Source organism: Cupressus sempervirens, chromosome 7 (genome assembly GCF_028749045.1).
Source record: "Cupressus sempervirens isolate cs-2001-9-10 chromosome 7, ASM2874904v1, whole genome shotgun sequence".
Classification (NCBI taxonomy): Eukaryota; Viridiplantae; Streptophyta; class Pinopsida; order Cupressales; family Cupressaceae; genus Cupressus; species Cupressus sempervirens.
The window spans coordinates 610,626,023-610,644,924 of NC_143124.1; the positions used below are offsets into that span (position 1 = coordinate 610,626,023).

At 33.0% G+C, this 18,902-nt stretch overlaps 1 pseudogene; it reads right to left on the reverse strand.

The window, feature by feature from the left end:
- Positions 1 to 1,400: 1,400 nt before the first annotated feature.
- The window catches only part of LOC149548206 (methylthioribose-1-phosphate isomerase-like), a 43,424-nt pseudogene continuing 25,922 nt past the window's right edge, over positions 1,401 to 18,902 (reverse strand).

An 18,902-nucleotide genomic window follows, 5' to 3' on the forward strand; every position in this document is an offset into this window, starting at 1 on the left:
TCAAGCTAAGTCTGATGCTCATGCACACAATGATGAAAATAGGCAAGCCTACTATAGTAAACCACTAGATAACATCCCACTAGTAAATTTGAACTCAATTTTTGATGAATTTTGGTCAAAATTTTGATGTAGGTTGGTCATAATTTTGACCAAGTAGTTCGTCGTAATTTTTCTCATCAAAATTTTGACCAACCTACATGTTGGTCAAAATTTTGATGAATACATTTGTCAAAAAAGTTAATTTTTGCTAGCTCTAATTTGCCATTGTTGGTCAAAATTTCCACCAATTTTGGGTCAATTTTTTTTATAGAATTGGTGGAAATTTTGACCAATTCTTGGTAGAAAACTAGCAAGAATTGGTTGAAATTCCCATCCAAGTTTGGTCAATTTTTTTTAATAATTGGTGGAAATTTGACTAAGTCTTGGTAGAAAACTATCAAGAATTAGTCAAAATTTCCATGAATGTTTGGTCGATTTTAAAAAAAAATAATTGGTGGAAATTTTGACCAAGTCTTGGTAGAAAACTATTAAGAATTGGTCAAAATTTCCACCAATGTTTGGTCAACTTTTTTTTAATAATTGGTGAAAATTTTGACCAATTCTTGGTAGAAAACTATTAAGAATTGGTCAAAATTTCCACCAGTGTTTGGGCAATTTTTTTTAATGTTGTATCAAGCAATTGTTTCTTATCAAAGCCATTTAATTTGAAACCTTTTAAATCTTTTCAAAGATAAAGTTGGAGTAGGAGAATTTTTCTTCTCAAAGGTGTCCTCTTATTGTAATGAAGAGGACACCTTTCAATCAGAGGACACCTTTGAGAAGAAAAATTCTCCTGTTCCAACTTTATCTTTGTTGAGATTTAAAAGGCTACAAATTAAATGGCTTGGATAAGAAACAATTACTTGATACAACATATAACAAAGAAGAACATAAACATATAGCATTGACATGTATTCTTTGAAATGAAAGCATCCAAGAATGTAAGCAAAATTAGAACTATTGAAGTGTAACATGCCTCATTATGCACTCTTGATATTGCCAAAGTTGACAAAAAAAATTTCAACTATGAATAATGATATATTATATAATCAAAGTAACAAAGGAATTTCATATTCATGACAATTAGTTTTCAAAGTATAGTACAATACAATACATAAGTTGAAGAAGAAAAGTATCCTAAACTAAACACCACTATATGAAAATTATGCATTTTATCCCATAAGAACTTCAGCATTGGAACAACTTCTTTTGAATTTCACTGTGGAACAACTACTTTTGAAGTTTACTTGTGCAATCATTTTTCTCTTTTTTAGAATTTAATGACTAAAGAGTACTTTAGTTTCTTTAAATTGTGATGGAAATCATAGTTGCACTTGTCCAATGTATCCTTTGTCTTCTACTTAAGAAATGCTCTCTATGAACTCCTTTACATCAAACACAAAAGTTGGATCCTTCTTTGTAATGATGCCCTATTTTACACAACACATTTTAAATATTATACGCCAAAATATATATCATGATTGCACTTGTATAATGTATGAAATGAAGAAAACCAAGTTTGAGATCAAATGGTATTTTTTTCGAAATGACAGTTTATTCACAAAAGAGTAGATATGACAATGCACCTTTTCAGTTATAATGGCTGAGATAAGATTTATAGGGGTAATATCAAAAGTAGGGTTCCAAATAGAAATCCCAGATGGAGCTACTTGTTGACCTTGGCCACCAATAGCACGAGTTAGTTCTTTTGGTGACCTCTCTTCAATTATTATATACTCACTAGAGGAAATTGAGAGATCCATTGAGGTCAAATGAGTAGCTACATAAAATGGGATATGATGGTGGAAAGCTGAGAGTGCCAAATTATATGTCCCTATTTTATTTTTTGTGTCACCTATGAAAATATAATACCAACTTATCAAACCTTAACATACAAGAATAAATGTTGTTGGTAAAATTCTATTTGCCAATCATCTAATGAGATTTATTTTGATGAACATCAATTTAAAATATCATAGAAAAGAAATTGCAAGATATTAATAGTAATTCTACATACCATTTGCTACAATCCTATCTGCTCCTACAACTAGAGCATTTACATGACCTAACTTTTGCAATGTCACTACTACAAAATCTGCTATGAGGATTACAGGTATGTGATCATGGACCAATTCATATCCAGTGAGACTTGATCCCTGAAAGAAATGCAAAAAATCTTCAAGTCAATATAAATCTTGATATTGAAATCATAAGTGATAAATTTTTTCAGATATGGAATTTCAATAAAATGTAGAGTTGGATCAAAATGTTCAACACTTTTCATGATTCATCAACTTTGAGGGATACAACATGGAATTTTCTTCGGAAAAATATTAATAAAAAACATATGTTTCTTTCAAAAACCTAAAATAGTAGCACAAGCAGGACTAGCTAAAATAAAATATTATGAAAATTTCCACCTAATCTCTTCAATAATCAGCAAGCCTATGAAATTGTTACCCATCAATACACTCTCTATGTTTAGAGATGACCCTTGTTCAAATAATAACTAGAACAATCTCTTGACATCAAATGAACAATCAGTTGGTAGGTGGAAATCACTATATATACTAAAGTAGATGACTTTATAAATTGAAATAATCTGTGATAACTTTTTGAGTCTAAATTGTTTATGATAATTTTTCAAGTTACATTAATTATTAGAATCTAGATACAAACACCACCGAATAATTTTGTTGAAGATTTTTGACATGAAGTGAATTCTTATAGACTAAAATATAGAGTTTGGTCATAGAAATTAACAAAGAACCATCCATAGTACCTAGTTAAATGGTCTCGACTCTATGCAAAAAGGAGTCTCTAATAGTCCCTCAGAATGAAGTGCATGAATCACACTAAGAGCAGTACCACATCCAGCAGTGGCCAAACTAGCCAAACACATCACTAAGTTATGTTAGAATCATGCAAAGTTCACAAAGAAATGGATACGTCAAACATATTATTGAAGTTTTGTCACACCTTCCAATCTTACAATGAGTCAAAACATTAAGGTTCTAAGTTTTTTTGGTCTAGCATATAATAAATTTAGCCCCATGTAAATTGATTTCTTTGTTAGAATTGACATCATCTATCAACATTCCTTTAACAGCTTTAATATAGGCCTGTACTCAAGAAATGAGGTCAACATCATTAGAAGCAAGCACCCTCAGTGTAGTTGATTTTGCAAAGCAAGGATTGGTTAGAGTTAACCTCATCAACAATGATCTCTTGCATTGTTAGAGTTAGATTAGATGTATCAACCTTTTATCTATTTGCAATTTTTTTTATTAGAAGTAATTGAAGAGACATCATTTCCAAATCATTCACATTTTCAAAGTTGATGTCCATTGAATGAATAGAGTAAGTCCATTTTTTATGCCTAACATATCACATTATAGAACTAAATAAAGTACACAATTAGAAGGAACCTTGGGCTTGTCTTAGTTGATTCACATTGTCTCATATTTAGCATCTAAGCTTCCTTCTTCAAGAGAGGATTCAATGTTGGGTGTCTTATCATAGAATACTAAGAGATGCATCCTACATGTTGAAGTGATCATAAAACTTGCATCAACATGCCCAATTGGATAAGTGGTATTGGATAGCTTGTTGCTTGATGCATTTCTTTCTACACTACATTTCAATTAATGATATTCCAAAAAACAACATGCTTTCACATTGCTCATTCTGTGATATGGGTGATTAGAAAGTAGGAAGGATTCTGCATTGCATCTTACTTTCTGTTGGAAGTTATTTTCAAAAAGAAAAATAGAGGTGTCTGTTACAAAGCATATACTTGTAATCCATAGATGAATTTTCTAATTGGTTTTTCTAATTGGTTTACATATGTGTTTCTTTTCAAACTAAAGCAATTCCTTAGTCATTTTTGTTTGTACAAGTTTGTTACAAGAAGATCCAAGGACTTAGTACTCATAAATCCTAATTCATCAATAAGCTGAATGTCAACAAGTTAAAATTGTTCATCAAAGTGATTACCAAATACAGAGCTAAAAATACCATAGAAATAATCAAAATTATTTAGTTAGATGGTATATATATATCATAATGATTTCCAAGGTCAACTCAACTAATTAAGACTTGGATTGAATTTCTATAGTATCTAAGTTACATGTTCAGCTTTGTCATATGAAACAACAACTTAGTATTTGACAAAATTATACAAAAGTTTGTGTTCCATGATAGAATGAGTACACTAATTTCATGTCATCATTATTCAACCTGATAAGTAATGTCATAAACTAGTTGTGGCCCAAAGTTTGGCACCTATAGATAAACAATCCTATGCCATTTGACTACTCTTGATAGGCCCATAGTGGCAACCTAGCACCAAAGGCTCCACCATATCTAGCAGACCAATTTTAGTTATACTATATGTAACCAAAGCTATTTGATATGTCAAGCTTTTTGTCCATTTTTCTAGTTTAGCCATTAATTTTATGCATATAATGTTGTACATATGAATGATGATTGCATAGAAGAGTCATTTTCTAACACAAACTCAAATAATTCTTTTTTAGTGATCATTTTATAACACACACTTGGATAATACTCATGCTCTTGGGTTCTCTATCAACAATATAGTAGGTTCACTCTTTGTAATGAGAACCATGAAGCTGACTTGAAAAAAAATAATCAATCAGGAAATGCTTCCAATTAGTGATATTTTGAATTGGAAACTTTTTAAAGCTAATTCAATAGAGATTCTTGTCATAAAGCATTGGTGCTACCTTAAATTGGCCGTAGTTATGAGATAGCAAATTCAATTAACTAGCTGGACATAACTATGCACTATATGAAATTGAATAGATTTGCTTTTATATGCATGGAAAAAATTTGCATAGATACATTTAGGTCATTGTGAGTAGAATGTGATGATGGCCATGTTCATGATATTATTTGTATGCCTAAAATGTGGGCACACTTCTATGAGTCATTCTATTTAAGATTTCTCAAAAATGAGGTCTCGAATGGCCACTCATAGCTCCCTATTCATGGAGTGCAGGGGTTTGTAATGGAGGCCCTCAGTCTGACCTAGTTTGTGCCCATGCAAGTACACCACAAAACAAGAGATTCAATGATCTAATATGCATGCAAATGGAAATGAAAAAAACTAGTCTAAATGATAACAATGCAAAACAATGCAAGAAATGAAATCTAATCTATTAAAAGAAATAACAATGCAGATCTAATCTATGAAAGCAAGATCTAATCTATCCATGCAAGATCTAAGCTAACATGAAAATCAAAGTATGGATCATGATGATGGAAGCCATGCATGCAAGAGAGAATGAGACAAGTAGATAGAAGTTCTCCACAAAAGCTTTAATATTCAAAACTCCTTCTTCAAAAATCACTCTCCAAACCTACAACATAACAATAGCATTATAATGGGTGTCTCAAAATGAGGAGAGGGCTCTCCCTTATAAAGAAGATTGGATGATCTAGATTGAGAGGAAAAAGATTTAATCAAGGATGGAGAAATAATGATCCATGTGAAATAAGGATCCACCAATGAGAAAAGAGGAGTGGTTGAGAAGAAAGTGGAAAGATAAGTCCCACTTAGAAATATGTGCATTTAAGTGTAGAGAAATTAAATAAAAGAATTTATTTTATTTCCTTTTTCATCAAAAAGAGATATTTAAGTAGGATTTTCATTTAATTAAAAGGGAGCAAGTTCTTTTAATTAAATAGGAGATATTTAATTAAATTAAAAGAGGGGTTTTTCTCTTAATTAATTAAATGTGGATGAATTATTTAATTAAAAGAGAGGTTTTCTTTTAATTAAATGGGGACTTATTTTATTTAATTAAAAGAGAGATTTTATTTTAATTAAATAAGACTTAGGATAAAATGATCAACCTTAGAAATAAAATAATTGAATTTGATCAAGAAAATTGATTTGAATTGATTTAATAAAATATTGCAATCCATTGATTCAAGAAATTTGATAAATTGATTAATGGGGGCCCATAGTCTAGGCAACCATTTTAGGGTGCATACATTATCTACATTCCATCACCTAGAAATATGCACCAAAATCCTTTTCAATTGACATGGCAATAGCCACAATCATGGTGATGATACGTGTTCATGCCCTATAACAATATTTTTAAGGCCAACAACATACAAGAAATTGGTACATTAATTATTGGGTAAGACAACATGGACTAAAAACCAAAAATCAACACATCTAAAACCTTAATATGATAATAACTCAATCATCAATGTATAGCCATCTTTTAATCTTCATCCTTCAAACTATGGACCAGCAGTCAGTCAACATGCTCATTTAGCTTGGCTATGATTTCCACATTATATTACATTCACTCTTTTCAATAAGAACCATGAAGCTGATTCAACACAAAAATTCAATCAAGGTGTGCTTTCGAATAGTAATATTTTCAAGTCACTTTCAGCAACTGATAAAAGCTATTTCAATGTAGATTCTTGTAAAAAATCTTTGGTGCTATCTAAGATTTCCCATAGTCAAGAGATATAAAATCCAAAGAACTAGCTGGACATAAATGTACAGTGTATGAAATCATTTAGACTTTCTTTTATATGTATGAATTAAATTAGCACAATTCCATGCAAATCATCTGTAAGTAACAGGTGATGATGAGGTTAACTCTAACCATTCTTTGCTTTGCAAAATTAACTACACTGAGGATGCTTGATTCTAAGGATGTTGATCTCATTTCTCTTCACTCAATCTCATTCATTGCCTTAAAGAAACTATACTGTACCCATTTCTCTTTACTCAATCTCAGTTATTTCCTTAAAGAAACTTTTGATGGCTAGTACCTAGCAACTCTGGAAAAAGTAGTTTTGGGAGTGAAGGGAGTGTAGGATATTTGGTGAAAGGAGTAAGCATACAACTAGAGTAGATTGCTTGGCTTAGTTGAGTTTCAAGATATCAAACAAAGCCTTAAAAAAAGTGGATTTATTGATGCCAAAAGAGTTGTGTTGATGTCTCATGTGGTCACCATAAATGTGGAGAACAAGATTAGTATGCATAAAGCATGATTATATTGCTAGGAGGAAATGAAAGTAGTCCTAAAAAAGAAATATGTGCAACATTGCTTCTTTGAAAAATAATCTTCTTAACCATTGACCAAAAAGCAAGCATAAACAATCCACAAAGAAATGTTGGAAATAATATTCCTAGACATAAGCCATTGGTTTTCTGACAAACCTATTGCCACTGGTAGGATTTTGTTAAACCAATTGTAAGTAGTCAAAATAAATTCAAAAAGAAATCTAAAGAGATTGTCATTCAAAATAAAACTATTTACTTACCAACTTTCCATCAACTCTCTAAACTTTAACCTACTAACCTTTAATCTCCATGACTTCTCCATCAATCCATGCCACTTTAAAATCTTGCACCCATACTTGAGAACCTAAAAGAATGTTTATAGGAGCAAGAACACTACTTGGTGGTTAATCTATTTTAGCAATTTCTAAAGTTTCCAACTACCTTGCTGGTGCAAGAGCACCACACACAACCAAGCCAAATTTGAAGATTATAAAGTCCCCAAAGACCCTCAAAACAAACCAGAAGGATGGAATGCATAAACATGGTTTTCAAACCAATTGGAAGGGTTTAGGACCTATAATGATACTAAAATAGGGTAATTATTCAATCATATTGTAATGTCCTCAAAGGACTACTTTTATTGTGTAATGTCCTCTTATGGATTGGGTTATGTATTGGTGAACAAGAAACAACAAATGAAAAATATTTTTATTTTCTACAAATCAAATCCATTTTGAATTTCAATTTGATTGGATCTCCATATATTTTGACTGAGCCACTTCATCATTTGCTATGTTTTACTATTGAATTTCATATTATAGTAAGTTATTGTCGCACCAGTTATAATTCAATTAGTTTCTCTTTATTGAAACTTTTTGTTGTTGTAATAATTTAGGGAGAATGAAGGTCATTCCATGAATGTAGAGGCCTAATATTCATGGAATGATGTTACGTAATATGTATCATAAAACTCTAACTATGCATATGCAGATTCGTATTTGATAGAAGTGATCACAGTTAAGGAACAATGTGAAAATATAATTGAATGTTGTGTGTGGCAGTGAATGAGCTGCCCAAGGAGTGGATTTTATGTGTGGGAACATTTTAATAGAGTAAAGTGAAGATGAATCGATCACCAGTTGGATGTAGGACTGGGTGGAGAGTGTACATTGAGGAAGCCCTAGCAAAATTGGGTTTGGAGTCAAGAATTGGGGATCGAGAGTTGCAGAACTCTTGGGACTAATTCCTTTTGGAATTGATCATTTGATGGTATAAGAAAACATTGTTCAATAATGGGAAGTGCTAAGTGCATTTTTTCATGTAGTTCCTTTGTTAATAGGTCAACCTTATGCATAAAAATAGGGCACCAGTCAAGGTTAATTGTGTTAGTCCAAAACAAACATAAGGAAGTCTATGATGTGTTGTAGTACACCAAATAGGGCATGAGGAAGCATCATTACATTGTTAATTGTCTTGAAATGGTAGAATTATTTATATCTAAGTATGCAGTAGGACTAATAGGTAGAGTATTGAGCTTTTACGTTTAGTTGGAGGAGATTTTGTGAAGTGGGGGTATGGAATTATAATAGAGTATTAGTTGTGAGTCTATGAAACCAAATCCACCATTGTGTGGTATTGTGAAAGCCTTGACAATTCAACATTAGAGGTTGTTGATAGGCTAGAGTACCTAAACATTTGAAATTACAAACTCTTATTATGTCTTTGAATACTAGCACCCTATCTTATTGCATCACTTGCCATTTGAATATGTTGATGTGGTCATTTCCACATTCCCATACTTTTTAATAGTTTAGAGTCAAAAAGGAAGTTTTGTAACCTTAGTGTTCTCTCAAGTCTTGCCAAGGGCATGTTGTAGGTTTCTTCAAGGGAGTTTAATAAATGAAGAACTTAACCTTAGTGATATAATACACAGAGTTAGGGTTTTCATTATCTGCTAAAGCTCTATGTCTATAATATCATGGTAGCCGGTACTTGTGCACAGTTAATGGAAGACTGTATTGGAAGGAAACTCAAACCCAAATAGGAAGACACATATAGGATAAGACTTTTTTTCCTTTTATTTTAGGGATCTTTGAACATGGAAATGCATTTTCTTTTGAATGGATGGAGTTGAAAATAATTTTTTAGAGGTTATCATTCTCCAACAATACAAGACCATGCAAATACAACTTCAACCTATATGAAGATTGTCAAAACTTAGGCTATTTCATGGAGTTGCTAAACACCAGATAACATGTAGGGTATCAAGAACTCATACACTTAGTATGTTTTCTATATCATTTCTATCCTCAACAGGGACTAGATAGTGAGTTTGCCTTATTTGTTTTCTTGAAGTCCATGGTAGCATTTTCTTTTGGTGAAACAAAGTTGTTCTTCATGGTATTGTGCTTAGATGGATAACCTTCACTAAGTATCTTTGAACTATTCTTTATTCACACCCAATCATAATGTTATTGACCCCAACTAGACTTTGTCTACACTAATGTGTTTCATGCAGATGGATCCCCCTTTCTTTGCTAATGTGGTAATGTTTAGGTGACAATTCTTCTTGGAAAGAAAATATGTCACTATTGTATTGATGAAAAGTTTTGGATGGTTTCATTGTCAAATATAATACTATAAAGTTAAGAAACAACATTGTTATCAAACTAAATGTGAAATAGGTTTTAAAGTCATAAATCATGGAATGAGTGTCTAAAAGACCTTAATGCACAATGAGTAGATATAGATCTTGAAGACCTTAGAAGGTAAAATACAAAACAATTAAAGGTTGCAAGACTGTCACAATGAGGATAGTCACATATTATCTCTTATTTTTGCCATCAAATGTAGTGGTTTGTTTAAAATTGCATCAGTGGGAACATGCCTACCTAAGGATGATGGTGTCAGCAATGGAACCTTATTGTTAGCTTGGAAGGCTATGTGTTAGATCTACTAATCTACTCATTATGGAGATTTTTGCTATATTATCAATGAACTTCCATAGGAGATTACTTTTTGGACCTGAAGGTGTTCATTATGTTCTTGGACTTGCTAGAGCACAAATGCACATAATGATTATCCAAACCAGGTCACTTAATATCACTTATTTAAAAAGAGTACTCATTTTCTGCAAGTAAATATTGTTTTTTTCTGATAGAATGTAAATAATTGGTATACCAAGTATATTCAATGGGTAGAAGCAATTTGTTTTGTTCATCAAATTCATGATGACAAGCTTAACAAGTTTTTTATCAGATGTCACTCCAAATTTTCTTCTACTTATAACTTCTTAAATTATTGTTATATTATAACTAAACCACTAGAAATTTTCCCAACACCACAAGGGATCAGGCTACACTAATATGTACTTTGTTAAAATGTCTCAATATAAACAACAATAAGACTATTTATTGTTAGCAATTTTTTGTAGTCCATTGATTATAATTGGAACTTGCAAAATTTATTGTTTCCTTCAGTTCCATTTGTTTGAAGGAGTTATTGTTATAGTACTCAAAGATAGGTTAGGGGTATACATGTAATTTTAATTCAATTAATGCACGGACTTGAAATTCATAGTTATATATCATTTCAAGTATTCTTTCAAAGACTATGATGTAGTAGACTAGTGGTCAGATAACCCTAATGACTATTTTTTTCTTTTATACATTGATTAGCTTCTTTTATTTAAACAAGTATTTCTTTCTTTTTGTTTTTACTAAAAATGAGTAAAATGCAGAGAGAAGTAGTTGAAGCACTTATTTAGGAGCTTCACAAATTTCACATGAAGGCAATGCCTATAGACTGTAGTGAGTGCCCCATCTTCCTTGAGGAGTTTCGTGTAGGAAATGAGGTATGCAGTTTAAGATTGTTATAAATAATTATGTTACACTTTGTTAAGGGAAACTTGGTTCATATATTTAACACCTGGTTGTGTATTATAGGTCTATGGGATACCTTGTACACACAACTTCCATGTTGAATGTATTGATTGATGGATGTGCCTTAGCATAAAATTTCCTCATTGTTGTATCTCTATTTTTCCCAACCTAGACCTTAGTGCCTTGGAAAATGCCTAACATTCTCAACCTGGAGACTCTAGTAGATCTTCTTAGGCATCTGCAAATGCCCAATCTTCTCAAACTAGAGACTCTAGTAGATCCCCCCTTCTTTGCAAATGTGGTAATGTTTTGGTGACAATGCTTCTTGGAAAGAAAATATGCCATTATTGTATTGATGAAAAGTTTTGGATGGTTTGATTATCAAGTATAATACTATAAAGTTAAGAGGCAAAATTCTTATCAAACTAAATGTGGTATAGGTTTTAAAGTCATAAATCATGGAATGAGTGTCTAAAAGATGTTAATGCATAGTAAGTAGAAATAGATCTTGAAGACCTTAGAAGAGAAAATATGAAACAATTAAAGGCTATGAGACTGTTTGAATGAGGATAGTTACATATTATGTTTTATTTTTACCATCAAATATAGTGCTTTAAAATGATGGAACATTAATTAGTAATCCTAAAAGAAAGACATTGCTATTGAAATTAAGAGCAGCAGACTAGGATATGCACAAAAAAGTAGAGGTATCCATTAGAGCAATCATGGAGGACACCATTATGAGGACATGAAAAAATAAAGAGGTCTACTATTTAATAGAAAAATATGCACTAAGAAAACTAAGGTCTCAAATCTTTCCATGAGCTCAAAGGGAATTGCAATGATGTGATAAATCTATGAGGTCCTCCTAATACTATTGAAGACTAGTATGGTGAGCATGCAAAGGTTGTAGAAGGGATGTATAAATAAAAATGATGAACAAATGATAACTACACTATTATGATAGTGTTGAAGGTATATTAATAGTATAAATCAACTTTAATCCAAATCAACGATGTAGTAGCATGTAAAGGACAATGGTCAATGAAGCATCAAGGTAGTTATTTAAAGTGGTAGACATGAATGACCAGAAAAGATGGTAGAGTTTTTTTTAATAACCATATGCAGTCTTAAAGTGGTTCATTGGGAAGATTATCAAAGGTAAAACCACTATAAGGGAATAGTCAACATGAAGTCATGAAGGACTGCTAGAGCACAATACAAACAGAAAGCACCATGCAAGTGAGGAGTGATGGAGGTGAAAGGAATAGAGATTCAAAGTTATCAACAAAATTTAAGAGCCCCATCATTTTTTTTTAGTCAAGGTCACAACTGAGAAATAACTTTTCTTGAGAACAAGATGGATCAAGTGAACAACATACCAAAACACTAATTTGTGAATGCTAGATGAGAAACAATTTGGAGGGCAACACAAAAACAATGTTTATGATAGTCATATCTCAAAATGAGGATCACCTACAGGCCAAATAATTAGAGGCAAAGAGGATCATTACATGACAGTCATCTCAACACAAGCTTGACCTATAGCACCAAACAATCATAAAGGTGGAAAAGATTATCAACTGATTATAATGGTGACCATCTAATCAATACTAGTGCATGAAATCTATAAGGAGTAGTCATTATGCTTTAATATGATGAAACAATATAGAAAAATAAGTGATAGACTTTTGTAATATAATGCATCAATGCACAATAGTGGCAAGCACTATGATTGAGTGTTAGTGAAGGAGATCATTCAATAGGTAGATAAAAACCTACTAAGGTTTGTATGAGCTTTGACAAGGTAAAAATCTTGTTGAAAAGAAGATTTTTGATAGTGGTAGATCAACTTTAGGGGATGTGGAAGACTTACAAGTAGTGGTGCCATTGAGAGTGCATAGTATATGACTAAATGTTAATATAAGAAAGAGTTTTTTTTAGTACCTACAAGTTAGGTTTGTTATATAATGAAGTTGAGAAAAATCTTCTTAGAAAAATTTAGGGTGAAAATATCAAGACTTGGGCAAAAAGCATGTGACGAAAATCCTAGTAATAGTAGAGATTGTAGAACCTCTAGATAATCACCATGAAGAACATATTACAAACCATAAAGAGTGATCCAATTAAAGGTCAAAGCATTATACAATAAAATGGAGATATTTGACATGCCTAGTTGACATGTGATAGTTAAGAATATGATATATGAAGGTATCATGAGAAAAAACCTTAAAGGAAACACTAACCTAATAAGGGGGACAGTCATGGTCTTATATCTTTTTTTGGTCTTTTCCAAAGATTAATGACAGTGCAAAGAATATATTAAACCCAATAAACACTACAAACTCACTACAAACTATGAGCTATGAGCTAACTAGACTACAAAGACTAGGATACATTTTTATGTGATATGCAATGCTCTTGATGTACAATATAAAAGCATGTTACTTTGGACATGGATATTGTTGTTCTTGTAGAATTTGACCTTTAAAGATGACTGAAGGAAATCATAAATTAGAAAGTATAAAAAGAGCTCCTTGTCTTCCAACCATGCATACCTTATCCAGAAAGCCCATGTCAAAGCCTCACTTGTTTTATGTTGAATAATGATCTTTGATGGATAATGAATGCTTAATTAGGTTAGTAAGAGTTGCGTGCCCTGAAAACACAAAATTTCTCCTTTAAGACAAAGGACCCACTTTTCAATATCGCTTAGTAAACCCTATAATACTCAATTTGCAAACACCCAAATCCTAAAATCAACTATGAACCAATCCTTCTCATTAATTTATGCTCTCTTCAACACCTGACTATTCCTTCGAGGTAGGCTATGGCCAACCACCCAAATGCTATTCACTCTCACCTGTCAGTCATAGCTGGTATTGAAAGAATGGTTCCACACTAGACTAGGTTGACATAGGGAAATAAGTAGAGGAATACTTGCATGATTCATGACCACCTGCAAGAAAAATTCTTCATGGGAAAAACATATCCCGTGAAAAGGAAATGCTATCCAATATCTACACTCACTAAAGTTTAGAAAATGTACATGGAAATATTATGCATTTCTAGTCTTTTGCATCAACTATATCCAAATTGGGTTAGTCAAATTTTTGTTATGACCACTTTGGGCAATTTGATGTTGGTTGAAATCTTGACCAAAGGGGGAAAAATAATTTTTTTGTGACCAATGTAGGAATGGAAACAAAAAATAAAGAGGATTCATAGCTTTGGTCAAAAAATTTGGTAGAAAAATGGGTGCAAATGTACTAGTGTCCCTATCAGTGGTAATGATGGAAACAATAGGTCTCCTATGACTCCTTCAATGAATGTAGGAGCATGTCTGTCACCACTAAGAAATTCCCATTCACACCATGAGAGTGAAACCAATGATGAAATCACTAGTGAATACTTGATGATATTTCAACAAGGAGAGGTCACCCAAAGGCTAATGCTCAAATCCTTGGAACAAAATAAAGACCAATACTTCTGATACATGACAACAAAGAGATGGAAATTCCCTCAAGAATTTGACATGAAAAGCATAATAAAAAAACAAGAAACCACCGAGGCTGAAATTTTGAGAGAAGAAATGCAAGAACTTAGAAATCAACTTGCACAACTTATGAAGATATGGAAGGACAGATGGGAGACATCCCTAACAAAATTAACAACTATGAGCAGAACCTCACAATGTTAATCAAGGAGAGTAGCACTAAGATGGAATAGGTCACCTCGAGTATTTGGGCAGCCACTGCTAGCCTGGACAAAAGGGTGAATGAAGATATCATTTTGACTAAGGGTCCGAGAAAAAGAACAAGGCAGAGCTTGAGGAAGAGTGCTATGAAAGCTACTACTACTATGGATGTTGTTTCCATTCAAGAGACTATTGCAATTGGTAAGGAAGCAGCTAAATTGATCCTAGAGCTGCAATAGTAGCACTGGGGTGGGTTCTCTAGTTTGGTGCCTGTCTGGTATTGGTCCCTGGTTGGGGACTCTGGTCTTGGTTTCTGGTTTTTTATAGTTTAGACTGTTTGTGGTTCCAGGTCCCTATAAAACCTGGATTAGTTTGTTTTTGGACTTTTCTAGTGGTTTCAAGTCCCTGTAAAACCTGATTTTGATACTGTTCTTTAGTTTGTTGCAAGTTTTTTCCTAGTTGGGCTGTCTTGCTTTATCTTTCTATTTTTTGTTAAAGGGTTTGGGGGTCCCTTCAAAACCTGCTTTTACTGTAATCTAAAACATGCACAACTACAAGTCTCCAAAGAACAACCCAAAACCTCCTTTGTTGAGTCGATATGTACTCTTCCTTTTGATAGGAGTTTTTACATACTTCAATTTCCTAAGGATGTAGAGGTTCTCAAATATGATGGAAATGGTGACCCTCATGATGTGAGGCACTTCTATGCTATTAGTATGAACTTTATGCATGAATACACTTACCTCATGAGGTTGTTTCCTAGGAGTTTCAGAGGACAAGCCATGAAATGGTTTACAAAACCAATGCCTTCTCTTAAAATGTTTGATGAACTTGGACAACATTTCATCCAAAAGTATTTGTACCACATTCAACATCCTGTTACTATGTTGGATTTGTGCAACATCAAGAAAAAACAAGGAGAACCCTTTGCAATGTATCTCCAATGATGGAGATCTTTATATTATAGATACCCTTGACAAGTTCCTAAGATTGGGAAGATTGACATCTTTGTCAATACACTTGCACCAAAACTCTATTTTGACCTTAGAAAATGCCATGATTGAAAACACATACTGTATTGAGGATGTTGCTATTAGAAAAGGTGGCATTGTCATGAATAAGAACAAAAATGACAATGAAAATGGAAAAGACAAGAACACACCTTGGAATAAAAACAAATACATTGTCAATGATGGAGTAGTGGATGATCCTAAGACCAAGGAGTTGACCTTTAACCTTTTTAGTGCTATTTATGGTGCAAAATAAAAAGAGACTTCAAAGTCTCAAACATCTGATACAAATAAAAAAATTGCTAAGGAAAGACATGTTTACACACCTTTGGTCAAACCTTATGAAGTGGTCTTGAAGACCTTGCAAAAAAATTGGTTATGCTTCTAGACAAATTCGAGCCCTATGACCCACCCATTAGACCTACTTAGTGGATAGAAGACCATGTCTATAATTATCATAGGAGAAAAGGCCACAACATTGAAAAAAATTTAATTTCAAAGATGTCATCCAAGATCTCATTGATGCTAGCAAGGTTGTGACGAATAGCCTAGTCCAAAAATTTGATCACAAAGCCTTTAAACAACCATTACCAAAGTATGAAAAAGGTGAATCATTCAAAGCTAACAAGAAAAACCATGACACAAAGATCAACTATACATACACTAACATTGACAATGTCATAAACATGATAGAACTTGTTGAATATCTTTGCATGATGGGTCCTAACTCTTGCAAGGAACCTGAATATGATACAGATGAAGAAAGGCCTAAGGTTGTCCTAAAAATGTGAAATGATAAACAACATATAAAAACTTGAGCTAAGGTAGTTCTTATAGTGGCAAAATCTTCCTCCTCGCATGGTGAGACACTTAACGGTGTCACTAAGGGGAAATCATAAGTTGTCCTTAAAGTTACAAATGATCCTAAAAATGCCTCATCATCTAAACAAGAAGCTACCTCAACAATGTCTAATTATGACCTTATCAATCATCTACATTGAACCTTGACACAAATATCCATATTTGAATTGTTAGAGCTATCTCCTTTGCACAAGGATATTCTTGAGAAATCCTTATGCTCATCCAACATCCCCATAGGTTGATGCAAAGTAGTTCCAAGCTATGGTGAATCACATTTCTTCACCATATTACCTCACATTCTCCAAAGAAGATGATAGATCTCTCAGTCATCCGCATAATCTCACCCTCCACATAGAAGTCCAAATCTTTTATACTTGCATCCATGGAGTCTTGATATAGAATGGCACATGGTTAAACATTATCTCTTTCAACATTATTCAATAGCTTGACATGTCTGAATTTTCCATTGACCCTAGGTGAAAGATCACGATCAAAGCCTATGATGAGGTTGAAAGGCCTTCTAAAAGTCTTATTGTGCTACCAATCTATGTTGGCCCTATTGAAAAAGATGTGGTCTTCCAAGTTCTAGACATCCCACTAGCATATAATTTATTCCTTGGAAGACCTTGGATTCATGACATGCAATGAGTACCAGCTATGTATCACCAATGTACAAAAATTCCCTTTAATGGTACTTAAAGAGTTGTTCTTAGAGACAATTCTATGTCTATCAATACACTATCTACTGCTAACACTCTTGTTGCTCAAAATTTCTCTTCTCATGAGCTTAAACCATCCCTAAAAGAGTGTGAACAAAAATTGAAAATGATGAACCTAGGTGTGGGTAAGTTCGCTTTGGATTCTATTTCTGCTCTATGGTTTTTCTTTGATCTTATGGGAATCCTTTTGAAAAATTGAAGCCCTTGGCTTCTGTTATAACTATTTTTGGCTCTTTTATTCAGTCCTCAATTCCCCTAGAAGCAGAAAAAGAAGACCAAGCTACTAGATATTGGATATATAGGGAAGAGTAATATGTGGAGGAAATCACTATCACTACTCCTATCTCTCATAAGCATTATGGAAAATGGTGCACATTTCTTAAAAATATGGGCTATCAGGGCCACGAATCCTTAACTAGTAACAGAAAAGATCTCATAGAACCCTTAATCATACTGATGTTTGAAAAAATAGAGATATTGGTTGCCTAGGCTTTGGGCTAGAAGATGAATTACCAAGATTGATAGAGGATCTCTAATGTTTAGTGAATTAGAGGATGATGTACCATCCTTTTCTACAACTCTTCTACAAGAAGAGGATTCTATGCCTCCTACTTCTCTCCTTCGGGGAGAAGAACCTATGGTTACCTTTAATTATTTTGAGGCTTCTACCTCTCAACAAAACCAATTAGATGAGTCTGATCATGAAGATCCAAATAGAGGAAGGATAAGAGAGAACATTTCTTGCTTGATTGCTAGTAACTAGAGTATAGATTTTGGTGAATATGAATGGGAAAGTATTTAAAATGAATCTTTTGAATTAGGATTAGATGTCTTCCATGCCTATGCTACCCAACTAAATATGTTCAAATATTTTAGTTTAGGAGCTGACAAGTTTGGTTTGCAAACTACTTTAGTGGATCACGCTAATCCCTCTAGACCTATTCTTGATCTAGATTCCTTTGGAACTTTCACTATAGAATCAACTTCTCATGTCACTGGGGATTAATCCTACCATATCAACAATATTGAAGCCTCCATGTACCTCATTAATCCATCCTAATCTCATAGATTGGTCTGTCAAAGGCCTGAACTACCATCTTTCCAAAATCTCAATGCTCTCGAACCTGTGGTTAATATGAAAGAAATAGATATCAAGTACCTCAATCATAAATTCAAAAGAAAAAATAAGTGATCAAATGGTGAAAACCAATTTGTGGAAATATCTAAACCCAAAAAAAAGTAAAAATAAAGATGCATGTAAAGGTGAAAACTTCCTTGAGGTGCCTGCGGATGTGGTATTTGGTAGCTTGCCAATATATTTCTAGGATAGATCTTTAGTTCTCATAAAACCCACATATCCTATCAACTTGGGTATAGAAGAGTCTCCTAAAATAATTCATGTAGCTCAGTTTGTATCAGTTGAAGAAAATGAGAACTTTACTAAGTTCTTTCAAGAAAAGAAAATCAATTTTTCTTGGACCTACTCACATATGCCTAGTCTTAATACTAATCTAATTATGCACCATATATCTATTTATCCTATTTTCAAGCCTATTAAATAAAACTTGAGGAAGATGCACCCACATGTGGCTCTTTTGGTCAACGCAAAACTAGAAAAACTCCTAAGTGCAAACT